The sequence below is a fragment of the Crinia signifera genome, chromosome 8, assembly GCF_055691185.1.
Source record: "Crinia signifera chromosome 8, ASM5569118v1, whole genome shotgun sequence".
Classification (NCBI taxonomy): Eukaryota; Metazoa; Chordata; class Amphibia; order Anura; family Myobatrachidae; genus Crinia; species Crinia signifera.
In genome coordinates this window covers 70814067-70833617 of record NC_139224.1, presented here as the reverse complement: position 1 = coordinate 70833617, position 19551 = coordinate 70814067, and the positions used below count along the sequence as shown (strand labels likewise).

The 19551-nt window shown below is 42.0% G+C and overlaps 22 non-coding genes and 3 pseudogenes across 23 annotated transcripts in view; all 25 read left to right on the top strand.

Moving 5' to 3' along the window:
- The window catches only part of LOC146027235 (protein shisa-9B pseudogene), a 604201-nt pseudogene that overhangs the window by 160963 nt on the left and 423687 nt on the right, over positions 1–19551 (top strand). The gene's annotated exons all lie outside the window — the stretch shown is intronic.
- On the top strand, positions 44–162 carry LOC146031696 (5S ribosomal RNA). Its single transcript, XR_014457156.1, has one exon. It is a non-coding gene; the product is annotated as a 5S ribosomal RNA (ribosomal RNA).
- LOC146032480 (5S ribosomal RNA) lies at positions 507–625 on the top strand. The gene has a single exon (XR_014457912.1). It is a non-coding gene; the product is annotated as a 5S ribosomal RNA (ribosomal RNA).
- Positions 970–1088, top strand: LOC146030165 (5S ribosomal RNA). The gene has a single exon (XR_014455666.1). It is a non-coding gene; the product is annotated as a 5S ribosomal RNA (ribosomal RNA).
- Positions 1434–1552, top strand: LOC146032442 (5S ribosomal RNA). Its single transcript, XR_014457877.1, has one exon. It is a non-coding gene; the product is annotated as a 5S ribosomal RNA (ribosomal RNA).
- Positions 1899–2017, top strand: LOC146028486 (5S ribosomal RNA; annotated as a pseudogene).
- LOC146030164 (5S ribosomal RNA) lies at positions 2362–2480 on the top strand. The gene has a single exon (XR_014455665.1). It is a non-coding gene; the product is annotated as a 5S ribosomal RNA (ribosomal RNA).
- LOC146030358 (5S ribosomal RNA) lies at positions 2826–2944 on the top strand. The gene has a single exon (XR_014455856.1). It is a non-coding gene; the product is annotated as a 5S ribosomal RNA (ribosomal RNA).
- On the top strand, positions 3291–3409 carry LOC146031759 (5S ribosomal RNA). Its single transcript, XR_014457216.1, has one exon. It is a non-coding gene; the product is annotated as a 5S ribosomal RNA (ribosomal RNA).
- LOC146030357 (5S ribosomal RNA) lies at positions 3755–3873 on the top strand. Its single transcript, XR_014455855.1, has one exon. It is a non-coding gene; the product is annotated as a 5S ribosomal RNA (ribosomal RNA).
- LOC146030815 (5S ribosomal RNA) lies at positions 4218–4336 on the top strand. The gene has a single exon (XR_014456299.1). It is a non-coding gene; the product is annotated as a 5S ribosomal RNA (ribosomal RNA).
- LOC146033167 (5S ribosomal RNA) lies at positions 4681–4799 on the top strand. Its single transcript, XR_014458577.1, has one exon. It is a non-coding gene; the product is annotated as a 5S ribosomal RNA (ribosomal RNA).
- Positions 5143–5261, top strand: LOC146030340 (5S ribosomal RNA). The gene has a single exon (XR_014455839.1). It is a non-coding gene; the product is annotated as a 5S ribosomal RNA (ribosomal RNA).
- Positions 5607–5725, top strand: LOC146030356 (5S ribosomal RNA). Its single transcript, XR_014455854.1, has one exon. It is a non-coding gene; the product is annotated as a 5S ribosomal RNA (ribosomal RNA).
- LOC146030354 (5S ribosomal RNA) lies at positions 6071–6189 on the top strand. The gene has a single exon (XR_014455853.1). It is a non-coding gene; the product is annotated as a 5S ribosomal RNA (ribosomal RNA).
- On the top strand, positions 6534–6652 carry LOC146031605 (5S ribosomal RNA). Its single transcript, XR_014457068.1, has one exon. It is a non-coding gene; the product is annotated as a 5S ribosomal RNA (ribosomal RNA).
- Positions 6997–7115, top strand: LOC146030163 (5S ribosomal RNA). The gene has a single exon (XR_014455664.1). It is a non-coding gene; the product is annotated as a 5S ribosomal RNA (ribosomal RNA).
- LOC146030353 (5S ribosomal RNA) lies at positions 7462–7580 on the top strand. The gene has a single exon (XR_014455852.1). It is a non-coding gene; the product is annotated as a 5S ribosomal RNA (ribosomal RNA).
- LOC146030162 (5S ribosomal RNA) lies at positions 7925–8043 on the top strand. Its single transcript, XR_014455663.1, has one exon. It is a non-coding gene; the product is annotated as a 5S ribosomal RNA (ribosomal RNA).
- LOC146032019 (5S ribosomal RNA) lies at positions 8389–8507 on the top strand. Its single transcript, XR_014457468.1, has one exon. It is a non-coding gene; the product is annotated as a 5S ribosomal RNA (ribosomal RNA).
- LOC146032209 (5S ribosomal RNA) lies at positions 8852–8970 on the top strand. Its single transcript, XR_014457653.1, has one exon. It is a non-coding gene; the product is annotated as a 5S ribosomal RNA (ribosomal RNA).
- Positions 9315–9423, top strand: LOC146028739 (5S ribosomal RNA; annotated as a pseudogene).
- Positions 9768–9886, top strand: LOC146030160 (5S ribosomal RNA). Its single transcript, XR_014455662.1, has one exon. It is a non-coding gene; the product is annotated as a 5S ribosomal RNA (ribosomal RNA).
- On the top strand, positions 10230–10348 carry LOC146030158 (5S ribosomal RNA). Its single transcript, XR_014455660.1, has one exon. It is a non-coding gene; the product is annotated as a 5S ribosomal RNA (ribosomal RNA).
- LOC146030157 (5S ribosomal RNA) lies at positions 10693–10811 on the top strand. The gene has a single exon (XR_014455659.1). It is a non-coding gene; the product is annotated as a 5S ribosomal RNA (ribosomal RNA).

Sequence of the window (19551 nt, the reverse complement as noted above, 5' to 3'; positions counted from 1 at the left end):
CTGGTTATAGAAGTAGAAGAGGGCAAAAAAGTGCCTGTATCTCACCTACAGCCATACCACATTGGATACGCCCAATCTCGTCTGTTCTTGGAAGCTAAGCAGTGTTGGGCCTGGTTAGTACTTGGGTGGGAGACCACATGGGAACACCAGGTGCTGTAGGTTTTTTACCAGTACTGGCAAATTGTTTTTATTCTCTAGCTATTTAAATTGAAAACTTTATCTTTTTATTGCCAATACAGACATTTGGGAGAGGTCAAACAGACACAATAGCCATCACCTAAAGACTTACCACACTGTTTCGGCCCAATTCCAACTGCTTTTGGCAGCTAAACAGTGTTGAGCCTTTTAGTAGATTAATTTGAGACCACCTGCTAATATTATGTCCTGTAGGTCTTTTTACATTACCAACACATGATTTTTTTCAGTAAGCCAATACAGTTAGGAAACTTTTTTATTAGCTTACCTGGTTATAGAAGTAGAAGAGGGCAAAAAAGTGCCTGTATCTCACCTACAGCCATACCACATTGGATATGCCCAATCCCGTCTGATCTTGGAAGCTAAGCAGTGTTGGGCCTGGTTAGTACTTGGGTGGGAGACCACATGGGAACACCAGATGCTGTAGGTTTTTTACCATTACTGGCAAATTGTTTTTATTCTCTAGCTATTTAAATTGAAAACTTTATCTTTTTATTGCCAATACAGACATTTGGGAGAGGTCAAACAGACACAATAGCCATCACCTAAAGACTTACCACACTGTTTAGGCCCAATTCCAACTGCTTTTGGCAGCTAAACAGTGTTGAGCCTTTTAGTAGATTAATTTGAGACCACCTGCTAATATTTTGTCCTGTAGGTCTTTTTACATTACCAACACATGATTTTTTTCAGTAAGCCAATACAGTTAGGAAACTTTTTTATTAGCTTACCTGGTTATAGAAGTAGAAGAGGGCAAAAAAGTGCCTGTATCTCACCTACAGCCATACCACATTGGATACGCCCAATCTCGTCTGATCTTGGAAGCTAAGCAGTGTTGGGCCTGGTTAGTACTTGGGTGGGAGACCACATGGGAACACCAGGTGCTGTAGGTTTTTTCCCATTACTGGCAAATTATTTTTATTCTCTTGCTATTTTAATTGGAAACGTTTTATTTTTATTGCCAATACAGACATTTGGGAGAGGTCAAACAGACACAATAGCCATCACCTAAAAACTTACCACACTGTTTAGGCCCAATTCCAACTGCTTTTGGCAGCTAAACAGTGTTGAGCCTCTTTAGTAGTTTAATTTGAGAACACCTGCTAATATTATGTCCTATAGGTCTTTTTACATTACCAACACATGATTTTTTTCAGTAAGCCAATACAGTTAGGAAACTTTTTTATTAACTTACCTTGTTATAGAAGTAGAAGAGGGCAAAAAAGTGCCTGCATCTCACCTACAGCCATACCACATTGGATATGCCCAATCCCGTCTGATCTTGGAAGCTGAGCAGTGTTGGGCCTGGTTAGTACTTGGGTGGGAGACCACATGGGAACACCAGGTGCTGTAGGTTTTTTCCCTATTACTGGCAAATTGTTTTTATTCTCTTGCTATTTTAATTGGAAACTTTTTATTTTTATTGCCAATACAGACATTTGGGAGAGGTCAAACAGACACAATAGCCATCACCTAAAAACTTACCACACTGTTTAGGCCCAATTCCAACTGCTTTTGGCAGCTAAACAGTGTTGAGCCTCTTTAGTAGTTTAATTTGAGACCACCTGCTAATATCATGACCTGTAGGTCTTTTTGCATTACCAACACATGATTTTTTTCAGTAAGCCAATACAGTTAGGAACCTTTTTTATTAGCTTACCTGGTTATAGAAGTAGAAGAGGGCAAAAAAGTGCCGGTATCTCATCTTCAGCCATACTACATTGGATATGCCCAATCCCGTCTGATCCTGGAAGCTAAGCAGTGTTGGGCCTGGTTAGTACTTGGGTGGGAGACCACATGGGAACACCAGATGCTGTAGGTTTTTTACCATTACTGGCAAATTGTTTTTATTCTCTAGCTATTTAAATTGAAAACTTTATCTTTTTATTGCCAATACAGACATTTGGTAGAGGTCAAACAGACACAATAGCCATCACCTAAAGACTTACCACACTGTTTAGGCCCAATTCCAACTGCTTTTGGCAGCTAAACAGTGTTGAGCCTTTTAGTAGATTAATTTGAGACCACCTGCTAATATTATGTCCTGTAGGTCTTTTTACATTACCCACACATGATTTTTTTCAGTAAGCCAATACAGTTAGGAAACTTTTTTATTAGCTTACCTGGTTATAGAAGTAGAAGAGGGCAAAAAAGTGCCTGTATCTCACCTACAGCCATACCACATTGGATACGCCCAATCTCGTCTGATCTTGGAAGCTAAGCAGTGTTGGGCCTGGTTAGTACTTGGGTGGGAGACCACATGGGAACACCAGGTGCTGTAGGTTTTTTCCCATTACTGGCAAATTGTTTTTATTCTCTTGCTATTTTAATTGGAAACGTTTTATTTTTATTGCCAATACAGACATTTGGGAGAGGTCAAACAGACACAATAGCTATCACCTAAAGACTTACCACACTGTTTCGGCCCAATTCCAACTGCTTTTGGCAGCTAAACAGTGTTGAGCCTCTTTAGTAGTTTAATTTGAGACCACCTGCTAATATTATGTCCTATAGGTCTTTTTACATTACCAACACATGATTTTTTTCAGTAAGCCAATACAGTTAGGAAACTTTTTTATTAACTTACCTTGTTATAGAAGTAGAAGAGGGCAAAAAAGTGCCTGCATCTCACCTACAGCCATACCACATTGGATATGCCCAATCCCGTCTGATCTTGGAAGCTAAGCAGTGTTGGGCCTGGTTAGTACTTGGGTGGGAGACCACATGGGAACACCAGGTGCTGTAGGTTTTTTCCCTATTACTGGCAAATTGTTTTTATTCTCTTGCTATTTTAATTGGAAACTTTTTATTTTTATTGCCAACACAGACATTTGGGAGAGGTCAAACAGACACAATAGCCATCACCTAAAAACTTACCACACTGTTTAGGCCCAATTCCAACTGCTTTTGGCAGCTAAACAGTGTTGAGACTCTTTAGTAGTTTAATTTGAGACCACCTGCTAATATTATGTCCTGTAGGTCTTTTTACATTACCAACACATGATTTTTTTCAGTAAGCCAATACAGTTAGGAAACTTTTTTATTAACTTACCTTGTTAAAGAAGTAGAAGAGGGCAAAAAAGTGCCTGCATCTCACCTACAACCATACCACATTGGATATGCCCAATCCCGTCTGATCTTGGAAGCTAAGCAGTGTTGGGCCTGGTTAGTACTTGGGTGGGAGACCACATGGGAACACCAGGTGCTGTAGGTTTTTTACCAGTACTGGCAAATTGTTTTTATTCTCTAGCTATTTAAATTGGAAACGTTTTATTTTTATTGCCAATACAGACATTTGGGAGAGGTCAAACAGACACAATAGCCATCACCTAAAAACTTACCACACTGTTTAGGCCCAATTCCAACTGCTTTTGGCAGCTAAACAGTGTTGAGCCTCTTTAGTAGTTTAATTTGAGACCACCTGCTAATATTATGTCCTATAGGTCTTTTTACATTACCAACACATGATTTTTTTCAGTAAGCCAATACAGTTAGGAAACTTTTTTATTAACTTACCTTGTTATAGAAGTAGAAGAGGGCAAAAAAGTGCCTGCATCTTACCTACAGCCATACCACATTGGATATGCCCAATCCCGTCTGATCTTGGAAGCTAAGCAGTGTTGGGCCTGGTTAGTACTTGGGTGGGAGACCACATGGGAACACCAGGTGCTGTAGGTTTTTTACCATTACTGGCAAATTGTTTTTATTCTCTAGCTATTTAAATTGAAAACTTTATCTTTTTATTGCCAATACAGACATTTGGGAGAGGTCAAACAGACACAATAGCCATCACCTAAAGACTTACCACACTGTTTCGGCCCAATTCCAACTGCTTTTGGCAGCTAAACAGTGTTGAGCCTTTTAGTAGATTAATTTGAGACCACCTGCTAATATTATGTCCTGTAGGTCTTTTTACATTACCAACACATGATTTTTTTCAGTAAGCCAATACAGTTAGGAAACTTTTTTATTAGCTTACCTGGTTATAGAAGTAGAAGAGGGCAAAAAAGTGCCTGTATCTCACCTACAGCCATACCACGTTGGATACGCCCAATCTCGTCTGATCTTGGAAGCTAAGCAGTGTTGGGCCTGGTTAGTACTTGGGTGGGAGACCACATGGGAACACCAGGTGCTGTAGGTTTTTTCCCATTACTGGCAAATTGTTTTTATTCTCTTGCTATTTTAATTGGAAACTTTTTATTTTTATTGCCAATACAGACATTTGGGAGAGGTCAAACAGACACAATAGCCATCACCTAAAAACTTACCACACTGTTTAGGCCCAATTCCAACTGCTTTTGGCAGCTAAACAGTGTTGAGCCTCTTTAATAGTTTAATTTGAGACCACCTTCTAATATTATGTCCTGTAGGTCTTTTTACATTACCAACACATGATTTTTTTCAGTAAGCCAATACAGTTAGGAAACTTTTTTATTAACTTACCTTGTTAAAGAAGTAGAAGAGGGAAAAAAGTGCCTGTACCTCACCTACAGCCATACCACATTGGATACGCCCAATCTCGTCTGATCTTGGAAGCTAAGCAGTGTTGGGCCTGGTTAGTACTTGGGTGGGAGACCACATGGGAACACCAGCTGCTGTAGGTTTTTTCCCATTACTGGCAAATTGTTTTTATTCTCTAGCTATTTAAATTGGAAACTTTTTTTTTATTGCCAGTACAGACATTTGGGAGAGGTCAAACAGACAGAATAGCCATCACCTAAAAACTTACCACACTGTTTAGGCCCAATTCCAACTGCTTTTGGCAGCTAAACAGTGTTGAGCCTCTTTAGTAGTTTAATTTGAGACCACCTGCTAATATTATGTCCTGTAGGTCTTTTTACATTACCAACACATGATTTTTTTCAGTAAGCCAATACATTTAGGAAACTTTTATATTAGCTTACCTGGTTATAGAAGTAGAAGAGGGCAAAAAAGTGCCGGTATCTCACCTACAGCCATACCACATTGGATACACCCAATCTCGTCTGATCTTGGAAGCTAAGCAGTGTTGGGCCTGGTTAGTACTTGGGTGGGAGACCACATGGGAACACCAGGTGCTGTAGGTTTTTTACCATTACTGGCAAATTGTTTTTATTCTCTTGCTATTTTAATTGGAAACTTTTTATTTTTATTGCCAACACAGACATTTGGGAGAGGTCAAACAGACACAATAGCCATCACCTAAAAACTTACCACACTGTTTAGGCCCAATTCCAACTGCTTTTGGCAGCTAAACAGTGTTGAGACTCTTTAGTAGTTTAATTTGAGACCACCTGCTAATATTATGTCCTGTAGGTCTTTTTACATTACCAACACATGATTTTTTTCAGTAAGCCAATACAGTTAGGAAACTTTTTTATTAACTTACCTTGTTAAAGAAGTAGAAGAGGGCAAAAAAGTGCCTGCATCTCACCTACAGCCATACCACATTGGATATGCCCAATCCCGTCTGATCTTGGAAGCTAAGCAGTGTTGGGCCTGGTTAGTACTTGGGTGGGAGACCACATGGGAACACCAGGTGCTGTAGGTTTTTTACCAGTACTGGCAAATTGTTTTTATTCTCTAGCTATTTAAATTGGAAACGTTTTATTTTTATTGCCAATACAGACATTTGGGAGAGGTCAAACAGACACAATAGCCATCACCTAAAAACTTACCACACTGTTTAGGCCCAATTCCAACTGCTTTTGGCAGCTAAACAGTGTTGAGCCTCTTTAGTAGTTTAATTTGAGACCACCTGCTAATATTATGTCCTATAGGTCTTTTTACATTACCAACACATGATTTTTTTCAGTAAGCCAATACAGTTAGGAAACTTTTTTATTAACTTACCTTGTTATAGAAGTAGAAGAGGGCAAAAAAGTGCCTGCATCTTACCTACAGCCATACCACATTGGATATGCCCAATCCCGTCTGATCTTGGAAGCTAAGCAGTGTTGGGCCTGGTTAGTACTTGGGTGGGAGACCACATGGGAACACCAGGTGCTGTAGGTTTTTTACCATTACTGGCAAATTGTTTTTATTCTCTAGCTATTTAAATTGAAAACTTTATCTTTTTATTGCCAATACAGACATTTGGGAGAGGTCAAACAGACACAATAGCCATCACCTAAAGACTTACCACACTGTTTCGGCCCAATTCCAACTGCTTTTGGCAGCTAAACAGTGTTGAGCCTTTTAGTAGATTAATTTGAGACCACCTGCTAATATTATGTCCTGTAGGTCTTTTTACATTACCAACACATGATTTTTTTCAGTAAGCCAATACAGTTAGGAAACTTTTTTATTAGCTTACCTGGTTATAGAAGTAGAAGAGGGCAAAAAAGTGCATGTATCTCACCTACAGCCATACCACGTTGGATACGCCCAATCCCGTCTGTTCTTGGAAGCTAAGCAGTGTTGGGCCTGGTTAGTACTTGGGTGGGAGACCACATGGGAACACCAGGTGCTGTAGGTTTTTTACCATTACTGGCAATTTTTTTTTTATTCTCTAGCTATTTAAATTGGAAACTTTATCTTTTTATTGCCAATACAGACTTTTGGTAGAGGTCAAACAGACACAATAGCCATCACCTAAAGACTTACCACACTGTTTAGGCCCAATTCCAACTGCTTTTGGCAGCTAAACAGTGTTGAGCCTTTTAGTAGATTAATTTGAGACCACCTGCTAATATTATGTCCTGTAGGTCTTTTTACATTACCCACACATGATTTTTTCAGTAAGCCAATACAGTTAGGAAACTTTTTTATTAGCTTACCTGGTTATAGAAGTAGAAGAGGGCAAAAAAGTGCCTGTATCTCACCTACAGCCATACCACATTGGATACGCCCAATCTCGTCTGATCTTGGAAGCTAAGCAGTGTTGGGCCTGGTTAGTACTTGGGTGGGAGACCACATGGGAACACCAGGTGCTGTAGGTTTTTTCCCCATTACTGGCAAATTGTTTTTATTCTCTTGCTATTTAATTGGAAACTTTTTATTTTTATTGCCAATACAGACATTTGGGAGAGGTCAAACAGACACAATAGCCATCACCTAAAAACTTACCACACTGTTTAGGCCCAATTCCAACTGCTTTTGGCAGCTAAACAGTGTTGAGCCTCTTTAGTAGTTTAATTTGAGACCACCTGCTAATATTATGTCCTGTAGGTCTTTTTACATTACCAACACATGATTTTTTGTCAGTAAGCCAATACAGTTAGGAAACTTTTTTATTAACTTACCTTGTTAAAGAAGTAGAGGAGGGCAAAAAAGTGCCTGCATCTCACCTACAGCCATACCACATTGGATATGCCCAATCCCGTCTGATCTTGGAAGCTAAGCAGTGTTGGGCCTGGTTAGTACTTGGGTGGGAGACCACATGGGAACACCAGGTGCTGTAGGTTTTTTACCATTACTGGCAAATTGTTTTTATTATCTAGCTATTTAAATTGAAAACTTTATCTTTTTATTGCCAATACAGACATTTGGGAGAGGTCAAACAGACACAATAGCCATCACCTAAAGACTTACCACACTGTTTAGGCCCAGTTCCAACTGCTTTTGGCAGCTAAACAGTGTTGAGCCTTTTAGTAGATTAATTTGAGACCACCTGCTAATATTATGTCCTGTAGGTCTTTTTACATTACCAACACATGATTTTTTTCAGTAAGCCAATACAGTTATGAAACTTTTTTATTAGCTTACCTGGTTATAGAAGTAGAAGAGGGCAAAAAAGTGCCTGCATCTCACCTACAGCCATACCACATTGGATACGCCCAATCTCGTCTGATCTTGGAAGCTAAGCAGTGTTGGGCCTGGTTAGTACTTGGGTGGGAGACCACATGGGAACACCAGGTGCTGTAGGTTTTTTCCCATTACTGGCAAATTGTTTTTATTCTCTTGCTATTTTAATTGGAAACGTTTTATTTTTATTGCCAATACAGAAATTTGGGAGAGGTCAAACAGACACAATAGCCATCACCTAAAAACTTACCACACTGTTTAGGCCCAATTCCAACTGCTTTTGGCAGCTAAACAGTGTTGAGCCTCTTTAGTAGTTTAATTTGAGACTACCTGCTAATATTATGTCCTATAGGTCTTTTTACATTACCAACACATGATTTTTTTCAGTAAGCCAATACAGTTAGGAAACTTTTTTATTAACTTACCTTGTTATAGAAGTAGAAGAGGGCAAAAAAGTGCCTGCATCTCACCTACAGCCATACCACATTGGATATGCCCAATCCTGTCTGATCTTGGAAGCTAAGCAGTGTTGGGCCTGGTTAGTACTTGGGTGGGAGACCACATGGGAACACCAGGTGCTGTAGGTTTTTTACCATTACTGGCAAATTGTTTTTATTCTCTAGCTATTTAAATTGAAAACTTTATCTTTTTATTGCCAATACAGACATTTGGGAGAGGTCAAACAGACACAATAGCCATCACCTAAAGACTTACCACACTGTTTCGGCCCAATTCCAACTGCTTTTGGCAGCTAAACAGTGTTGAGCCTTTTAGTAGATTAATTTGAGACCACCTGCTAATATTATGTCCTGTAGGTCTTTTTGCATTACCAACACATGATTTTTTTCAGTAAGCCAATACAGTTAGGAATCTTTTTTATTAGCTTACCTGGTTATACAAGTAGAAGAGGGCAAAAAAGTGCCGGTATCTCATCTACAGCCGTACCACATTGGATATGCCCAATCCCGTCTGATCTTGGAAGCTAAGCAGTGTTGGGCCTGGTTAGTACTTGGGTGGGAGACCACATGGGAACACCAGGTGCTGTAGGTTTTTTACCATTACTGGCAAATTGTTTTTATTCTCTAGCTATTTAAATTGAAAACTTTATCTTTTTATTGCCAATACAGACATTTGGTAGAGGTCAAACAGACACAATAGCCATCACCTAAAGACTTACCACACTGTTTAGGCCCAATTCCAACTGCTTTTGGCAGCTAAACAGTGTTGAGCCTTTTAGTAGATTAATTTGAGACCACCTGCTAATATTATGTCCTGTAGGTCTTTTTACATTACCAACACATGATTTTTTTCAGTAAGCCAATACAGTTAGGAAACTTTTTTATTAGCTTACCTTGTTATAGAAGTAGAAGAGGGCAAAAAAGTGCCTGTATCTCACCTACAGCCATACCACATTGGATACGCCTGATCTTGGAAGCTAAGCAGTGTTGGGCCTGGTTAGTACTTGGGTGGGAGACCACATGGGAACACCAGGTGCTGTAGGTTTTTTCCCATTACTGGCAAATTGTTTTTATTCTCTAGCTATTTAAATTGAAAACTTTATCTTTTTATTGCCAATACAGACATTTGGTAGAGGTCAAACAGACACAATAGCCATCACCTAAAGACTTACCACACTGTTTAGGCCCAATTCCAACTGCTTTTGGCAGCTAAACAGTGTTAAGCCTTTTAGTAGATTAATTTGAGACCACCTGCTAATATTATGTCCGGTAGGTCTTTTTACATTACCCACACATGATTTTTTTCAGTAAGCCAATACAGTTAGGAAACTTTTTTATTAGCTTACCTGGTTATAGAAGTAGAAGAGGGCAAAAAAGTGCCGGTATCTCACCTACAGCCATACCACATTGGATACGCCCAATCTCGTCTGATCTTGGAAGCTAAGCAGTGTTGGGCCTGGTTAGTACTTGGGTGGGAGACCACATGGGAACACCAGGTGCTGTAGGTTTTTTCCCATTACTGGCAAATTGTTTTTATTCTCTAGCTATTTAAATTGGAAACTTTTTTTTTATTGCCAGTACAGACATTTGGGAGAGGTCAAACAGACAGAATAGCCATCACCTAAAAACTTACCACACTGTTTAGGCCCAATTCCAACTGCTTTTGGCAGCTAAACAGTGTTGAGCCTCTTTAGTAGTTTAATTTGAGACCACCTGCTAATATTATGTCCTGTAGGTCTTTTTACATTACCAACACATGATTTTTTTCAGTAAGCCAATACAGTTAGGAAACTTTTTTATTAGCTTACCTTGTTATAGAAGTAGAAGAGGGCAAAAAAGTGCCTGTATCTCACCTACAGCCATACCACATTGGATACGCCCAATCTCGTCTGATCTTGGAAGCTAAGCAGTGTTGGGCCTGGTTAGTACTTGGGTGGGAGACCACATGGGAACACCAGGTGCTGTAGGTTTTTTCCCATTACTGGCAAATTGTTTTTATTCTCTAGCTATTTAAATTGAAAACTTTATCTTTTTATTGCCAATACAGACATTTGGTAGAGGTCAAACAGACACAATAGCCATCACCTAAAGACTTACCACACTGTTTAGGCCCAATTCCAACTGCTTTTGGCAGCTAAACAGTGTTAAGCCTTTTAGTAGATTAATTTGAGACCACCTGCTAATATTATGTCCTGTAGGTCTTTTTACATTACCCACACATGATTTTTTTCAGTAAGCCAATACAGTTAGGAAACTTTTTTATTAGCTTACCTGGTTATAGAAGTAGAAGAGGGCAAAAAAGTGCCTGTATCTCACCTACAGCCATACCACATTGGATACGCCCAATCTCGTCTGATCTTGGAAGCTAAGCAGTGTTGGGCCTGGTTAGTACTTGGGTGGGAGACCACATGGGAACACCAGGTGCTGTAGGTTTTTTCCCATTACTGGCAAATTGTTTTTATTCTCTAGCTATTTAAATTGGAAACTTTTTTTTTATTGCCAGTACAGACATTTGGGAGAGGTCAAACAGACACAATAGCCATCACCTAAAAACTTACCACACTGTTTAGGCCCAATTCCAACTGCTTTTGGCAGCTAAACAGTGTTGAGCCTCTTTAGTAGTTTAATTTGAGACCACCTGCTAATATCATGACCTGTAGGTCTTTTTACATTACCAACATATGATTTTTTTCAGTAAGCCAATACAGTTAGGAACCTTTTTTATTAGCTTACCTGGTTATAGAAGTAGAAGAGGGCAAAAAAGTGCTGTTATCTCACCTACAGCCATACCACATTGGATACGCCCAATCTCGTCTGATCTTGGAAGCTAAGCAGTGTTGGGCCTGGTTAGTACTTGGGTGGGAGATGTTAATGGTGATTAAACTATGACCAGAGATACAATATGTGAAAAGCGCAGGTTACGTAATGTGTCCGCAACTGGCTTACCCTTTATACCTAACTACGTGCGAACAAAACGTAGCGCAGCGTAGCGTACCTATTAATTGTATGTTATACAGTTAAGAATCAATACCTTGATAAGAGATCTCTTCGCAGGACTTTGTCTCTAATTCTGCGAATATACTTTAAAGGACAGAGTCCGCAATGTACCTTATCGCTATTATGCGAATAACCAGACACGACCACTGAATAGAAGTAAGGAGGTTAGAACTCCATAAAAGGTTGTATTAAAGTCCCTAATGGACAAAAGGGGGTTACAGAAATAAGAAATAAACAGGTATAACAAGTGATACGATATACTAACAATGAATGCTAACAAACTCTGCTAAGGGGAAAGAATACAATAATACAAGACACAACCAGCCAACAATACTACAAGGATAAATACCGTGAAATGCAACCGTTACCCGTCTCACTCTAGTATGCGAAGCGCAGTCCGGTCAGAGCTCACTATCGTTCAGGAATGAGCGATAGTCCGGTAGGAAGGTCCAGGGAAGGTAGTTGTGCCGAAGTGACCGAGCCTGCTCCGGGTCGCCTATCTTATAGGGTCAGAAAGGGGAGGTCAAAGGCCATTCTCATTGGTCAGAGATCATATGTCCGGTCCACTGTGATTGGAGGTTAGACGCTGTACCTGGTCTGACCAGGTACGGGGGAGTGAACTTTAAGAGTCCTTTGTTTGGTGGTTTCGGCGTCAGCAAGGATAAGAACCGGTTTTATCTGGTTTCCTTTGTTAACTACTTACAACAGAAACTGTCTCTGGGATATGGAATATGTCCATAACTATCGGACAGTGTACATTGCGAAATATTCGCAATGACCGGAATACTTCGCATAATGAGCTGAACGGAACGGTACTAAACACGATATAGACAGGTGTGTGCAGGGCTAACTAAGCTATGTGTGGCGTTCTAAACCTTTTAACTATATTTCATTTCGTGTAAGTGTGTTATTATGAATTTATATGCGATAGTATGTCTACTCTTCTGGTCCACATTGTCACACATACTCGGGTATGGAAACTTTATTTGCGCAACTCTGCGAACCAAAATGGCGGCCATACTATCACAAAATGGCGTGTGTGTACCTAGACTTCCACAGTCCACCCTTTAACAGTAAATATAAAACTGTTACATTACAAAACATTTCACACGACAATACAGAAATTCATAATCCAAACAGAGAAATTGGGATACATGAAATAAACATATAAGGGGAGTAAACCATCTGCTCTCGGCCGATCCAGGATCATGGATAAACGATGGGCCGCATTTATCGAACAATCTACTCAGGGTCACGAAGGATAATGTACAATTTTGGGATAAAAATAAAAACAGGGGCGGTTACAACATATACACGTTCACAAATATGGTTTCTTTAAAGGGAGGTGGTTTCGATTTTAGGGTCATATACCAAACCCTGGTCTTCCACTGTATCTCTCGTTCTTACACTCATGATTTCGGTACGTTTTGCCTTTCCCCGGGTCACCACCTTTAAACATTTGAACAATAGCACAAAGACTATGATGGCACCACCGATGCAGAGAAGGAGTTTTCCTATGCTAGCTATGATCCCCTGCGCCCATTCTCCTAAACCAGAGAACCAGTGCATTGGATTCAACCAGGAGGTCCATTCGCTAACTTTGTTACCTATTTCTGCCAGGCTGATATTATGTTCCCTTCTAAATTCCCATTTAAGCTGAAGAATCTCATCCATCCGGTGATCGATGATTTCTTCTGGGTCTTCAGTATTGTTGGTGATATATGTACAACATTTCACCCCAAACTGTGTAGAGAGGGTGACACAATATCCTCCTGTCATGGCTGTCAGATAGTTCAACACCATTCGATGTTGGACTAGCTCTCTTTTATACGCTTGCAACTCCTTCCCAGTGTATCTAAAGGTGTCATCATAAATCTCAGTGATGTTATCTACCAAGCTGGCTAATGCTTGTATGTATTTAAAATTGATAACTCCTCGGGCGGTATGGGTGATATCTAATGCAATGAGGAATTGGATACCGAACGACTCGTGTATCATTTCAGAAGCTAGGGGTTCTTTTCTTATTGTTAAATCCCTTTTATGGATTTGGTCATAATGGGTATGAGTGTAAGGAGGAGAAATACCTCTGTGTACGTTCATCATCTCATCATGTGTGAGGGTCATCACTTCCGGTAACACTCTGCCTAAATAACAAATACCAACGTAGTTCATGGAGAGCCATTTGTACGCCCTTCTACCACAGATATAATAAACATCGTCAGGGAGAAAATAAGGGACAGAGTATTTCATTATCTTGTCACACATTATCCATAAGAACATCCCCGTCCCCTGCTCCCTGACTCGTTCCTCACATGTTTCTGGCTGTAGGGTCATATTACAGTAGCCGGCTGATACTCTGCCGGCCATCATTTTACTTTTCTTCACCGTGTAAACATATTTATAGTGTCTTCCACTGGTTCGGATTTTTAATAATAATTCTTTATCTATGGGCTCTCCATCTGGACGCTGGGAGTAAGTTATTGTCTGGTTTTGCCATGTCACTTCCCAAGTACCAATTGTTCTGGAACTTGAGAAGTTCATACATACCAGGGATTTATCCACTTGGTATGGGTGTAATCTAAGACTAGGGGACCTGGTATACAGGTATCTCTTATCCAATGGCCTCCCCTTATTTAATACGCTTATCTCTGAAATATTAAGCGGGTATGGGACTAGGCCTACACTACTCCTTTTATGTAATACTTGAGAACACACCCAGCATTCTGTTTGGTTTAAAACCTTACCCACTAATGAGTGGTAATCACTCAAAGGATGTTGGCCGGTAGTTGCCTTACTGGTCGACTGACATCGCTGGATGCATCCTTCTTCCATTTTAGGTTGACAATATCTACAGACACAGTACTCACCAGACAATAAATCATCACATAGCCCTTGAACTATGTTTTCCTCATACCTTTTACCTTCTCCTGTCATGGGTAAAGTGTCAAGCTGGTTTAGGGATTCTACCTCACCCATATCTGGGTCCATTATTACACTGTCAGGACTCCGCTCCGATCGCTCTAGAATGTGGCAGCCACCAAGTATTTTTGGATGAAAGAAAGAACACAGAAAGAAAACAAAGACATATATGCATAACTGTGAACCTTTTGCTTGGAGTCCTTCCATCATCTCTACCCAGGAGACTTTTATTTTGCTCTGCTCTTAGACCTTTGTTCGCTCAGGTTGCTCGACCTTGGCTGCTTCTCAGTGTTCCCGAAACAATGCTTCTAGCGACACTTCTTCTCTCTCGCTCTCTGCACACTGGGATTCTGGGTTACTGGCTTTCTTGCAGTGGGACGAATGTATCCAAGTCTCTCTTTCTGCGACTTTAATCGACGTAGTGCTGGTCAACAAAACTTGGTACGGTCCTTCCCAACGGTCTATCAAACAACCTGAGCGTAAGAAATTTCGGATCATAACAAAGTCTCCTGGTTTAAGATTATGACAATTCTCGGTAGGCATATCAGGGTTCAGAAAATTCAGCTGCTTTTGTTGCTCCCTTAGCTGTTTGTTTAGCTTTAGGATATACTGTACAGTTAGCTCATTATTACATTTTAGATCATCCTGTGGGTCTATCATGATGTGTGGCTGCCGACCAAACAGTATCTCGAAGGGGGACAGGTTGAGCGGAGTTCTGGGAGTGGTCCTAATGCTATACAACACAATAGGCAGTGCCTCTGGCCATAACAACCCTGTTTCAGCCATAACTTTACCCAATTTGTTCTTAATAGTACCATTCATTCTCTCAACTTTTGCGCTCGCCTGGGGACGATATGGAGTATGAAGTTTACTATTAATCCCCAGGAGTTTACACATGATTTGGAAGACCTCTCCTGTGAAATGAGTGCCTCTGTCACTCTCAATGACCTTTGGGATACCATATCTACAGACAAACTCCTGACATATTTTCTTTGCTGTAAAAGTAGCAGTGTTGGAGGCAGCGGGGAAAGCCTCCACCCAGCTGGAAAACATGTCAACACAAACCAATACGTATTTCAAATTTCTACAGGGTGGTAACTGTATGAAGTCGATTTGTATTACCTGGAAAGGGCCTTCTGTAGGAGGGATGTGGGATGGCTCTGTTGGGATGGCTTTTCCAACGTTCTTCCTCAAACAGGTGAGGCATGACATTGCCACTCTACCTGCTTGAGAAGCGAACCCTGGTGCACACCAGTAGGCCTTTACCAGCTTGCACATACCTTCCTTCCCAAGATGTGTCAGCCCATGGGCCGCCTCGGCTAGACTAGGAAGGTATGCTCTGGGGGCCACTGGTTTCCCGTGTCCATCTCTCCAAAGTCCGGTGGACTCTTGGCCACATCCCTTCGACTTCCATACTGCTCTTTCCTGTGGGGAACACAAATTCTGCATGTCTATCAGTTTGAATGTGGATACCATGTTCAGTGTACAAAGGTTGGTGGGATGGGTAAAAATATTTACAGGGCATGCGGCCCTTTTCGCTGCCTCATCAGCGCGGCTGTTACCAAGTGACACCGGGTCTTTCTCTGATGTGTGAGCTTTGCACTTGATAACAGCCACTCTGTATGGAAGCTGGATAGCTCCCAGAAGTCTCCTAATGTACGTCGCATGCGCCACTGGTGTGCCAGCCGCCGTCATGAAATTTCGGAGGCGCCATAGGGCTCCAAAATCATGGACTACTCCGAAAGCATATCTGGAGTCGGTATATATGTTCACTGATTTCCCTTTAGCCAGTTCACATGCTCTGGTCAGTGCCACCAGTTCCGCTACTTGCGCTGAGTGAGGTGGTCCTAAGGGTTCAGCTTCCACAATACCTTCTCCATCTACTACCGCGTAGCCTGTGCAAAGCTCTCCCGTCTCCGTCTGTCTATGACAGCTACCATCTGTGAATAAGGTTATGTCTACCTCACTTAATGGGCTGTCGCTTATGTCAGGACGTGCTGTGAAGGTCTGATTCAGGTAGGTCATGCAATCATGTTTGTCCTCACTCTCACTAAACTCTGCTTTACCATATTCAGCAACATTTCCATCACCCTCCACCCTTTGTGCCTTGGAGGGCACATGAGGAAGAAATGTGGCTGGGTTTAGTGTGTTGCATCTTTTGATGGTAATATTTACTGGGGCCATCAGCGCCAGTTCCCACTTAGTGAACCGTGCTGAGGACACATGACGTGTTTGGGCAGAATTTAGGAGAGCAGAGACAGCATGGGGAGCATGAACAGTTAAATCGTGTCCCAGCACTACGTCCTCACTCTTACTTACTAGTTGTGCTATTGCAGCCACACTTCGTAAGCAAGTTGGGAGTGAGCGTGCTACTGTGTCCAGCTGGCCACTGTAGTACGCTATTGGTCGGTTGGCATCACCATGTTTTTGTACAAGCAATCCTGCCGCACACCCACCTGATTCAGTTCCGTACAGTTCAAAGGGTTTCCCATAATCTGGCATTCCTAGTGCTGGGGCCTTGGTTAGGCTCACCTTTAGTTCCTCGAAAGCCAGTTCAGATTCCTCAGTATGAGAGACCCGATCAGGCTTAGTTGAGGAAACCATCTCTTGCAGTGGTAATGCCAGAATAGAGAATCCTGGGATCCAATTGCGACAGTATCCACACATGCCTAGGAACGTACGGATCTGATGTTGGGTCTGTGGCAGTACCATGTTCTGAATCGCTTGGATTCTGTCGTCGGTGAGGTGTCTCAGCCCTTGGGTAAGACAGTGGCCCAGATATTTAACCCTGGTCTGGCATAATTGCAGCTTATCCTTTGATACTTTATGTCCTGTCTCTGAGAGATGCATCAGTAGCTGTCTAGTGTCATCCACTGATGACTCCAGTGATTCAGAACACAACAATAAGTCATCCACATATTGTATCAGTATCGAACCACTCATGGGTTGAAAGGATTGCAAACAGTCATGCAAGGCCTGGGAGAAGATGCTGGGGCTGTCTATGAACCCCTGGGGGAGTCGTGTCCAGGTATACTGTACTCCTCTGTAAGTAAAGGCGAACAGATACTGGCTGTCAGGATGCAAAGGGACGGAGAAGAATGCTGAACACAAATCAATGACTGTGAAATGAGTACAGTGAGGTGGGATTTGCATTAGGATGACAGCTGGGTTTGGCACTACGGGGAATTGGCTCTCAACTACCTTGTTTACCCCTCTCAAATCCTGCACTAGTCTGTAGCCCCTCCCCCCGCTCTTTTTCACAGGAAAGATGGGACTATTGGCCGTGCTGGAAGTTCTAACTAGGATTTCCTGTTGGAGCAATCGTTGGATCACTGGAAATATTCCTAGCTCAACTTCAGGTTTTAAAGGGTATTGCGGTATTTTTGGGGCTATCCTGCCTTCTTTTAAGCGGATTTCTACTGGAGCTACGTTTGCCATCAGCCCAGCATCCTGTCCATCTTTAGTCCAAAGGGAACTCGGTATTTGTGCTGTAATTTCAGCTACCCTAGATGGATTTGATTCTACAACAGTGGAACACAACATTAGCCTCTGAGGACTATCCAGCATATCTTGCACTTCTTGTGTAAGATTTCTAGGAGTGTCCAGAAATACCCCATCGGGGGTGCAATAGATGACACATCCCATTTTGCATAGTAAATCTCTACCCAGGAGGTTAGTCGGGGCCGCTGCAGCCAACAGAAAAGAGTGTTTGGTATGCAGAGGCCCGATTGTAACCTCCGCTGGTTTCGTCAGTGGGTAATGTTGTATTTTTCCTGTTACCCCAATTGCCGCTACTGATTGGTTAGTGAAACCCAAGTGAAGAGGAGTGTTGAGAACAGATCTGGCCGCCCCTGTATCAACCAAAAAGGTTTGTCTTACTCCAGCTATATCAACCTTCACCTGAGGTTCCTCTCCAAGGTGTTGTGTTAGTCTAACTGGCTGTAGGATACAGGTATGACCTGTTTCCTATGGTCTGACCTGGGTTGCCCTTAGCACAGTGTCAGCCATCAGATGGGGAGGAGGCATGTTGCGTGACCTGTCTGTCTCCTCCCATTGTCTAGGGGCTGGGTATCTCCGTGTCTCACCTTTGTGAGATTCCCATTCTCGCTTATGTGTCTGATAGCTCCTGTGGTTTCCTAACCTACACTGAGCTGCCATGTGACCTTCTCCATTGCATTTGTAACAGATAATTGGTTTTCTACCTGTGTCCCTGGTGTTTCGTTGGTATGAGGCTTTGTTTGGGGCATTAGTAAGGGCTTGGATGCTAACCATCATCAGTTTCTCAGTTTGCAGTTCCTTGCGCTTTTTAATGTTGCGGTCGTGGTCCACAGCAGATTCCCGTAGGGCATCCACTGTCATTCCACGCCAATTTGGGAAAGAAGTTTGGACTCTGGTTCTCAAGTTTTCGCTAAGCCCTTCCACCAGCACAGAGACAATCAGCTCCCTCAGGTGGGGGTCGTCCTTAGGCTCGGAGACACCAGTGTACTTTGATACCGCCATCAAACCCCGGTTGAAATATTCGCTAGCTACTTCACCATCTTGTTGTTTGATAGTGAATATCTTGCTATTTTCCACTGCTGCAGGAAAATACACTCCTAACTGTAAGTTAATCAGGCGTATATTTTCCTGGTTGATCTCATCATTTATCTCCTTGTCCACTTTCAATCCACTATCCTGAATGAATTTCGGGATGTCAATGTGAGTGGGGAGACAGGCCCTCAACATGATTCTCCAATCCTTGTTGGTGGGCTCATCAGAGTTTCCCAGATCCCTTACAAATTTCCGGCACAGAGCCAGATTTTTCCTAGGATCAGGGAAATCTGTAATGATGGACCGCAGCTCTAACCGTGTCCATGGGTTTAGCATGGTCATCTTTCTGGTAGGTATCACACCCTCTCTGTCTGCCTTACCATAGGGAACCTCCAGTGTGCGTACAGGGTATGTTTGTACCACATTCGCATTACTGGGACCTGCTTGGGAGTCATTTGTGTCTGTGCTGTGTGGTGCATCATTACCTGAGTCCAATACTATGCTGTTGGCATCAGCCGTCTCCTCCTCCTGTGCTGGGGCCTCAACAGCGGGTTGAGCTTTTCCCTCAATCATATTAATTGCATGAGAGACGGCCAGTGCCAACAGCTGCTCGTTTTCCTCTCGGGTTTCCTTGTAAGGGGATAAAACAGGGTACAAGTTAGTAACAGGTACATTATTACTTAGGTCTTTCTTATGAGACATTAACCCCTTCGGCACATATGGGGGT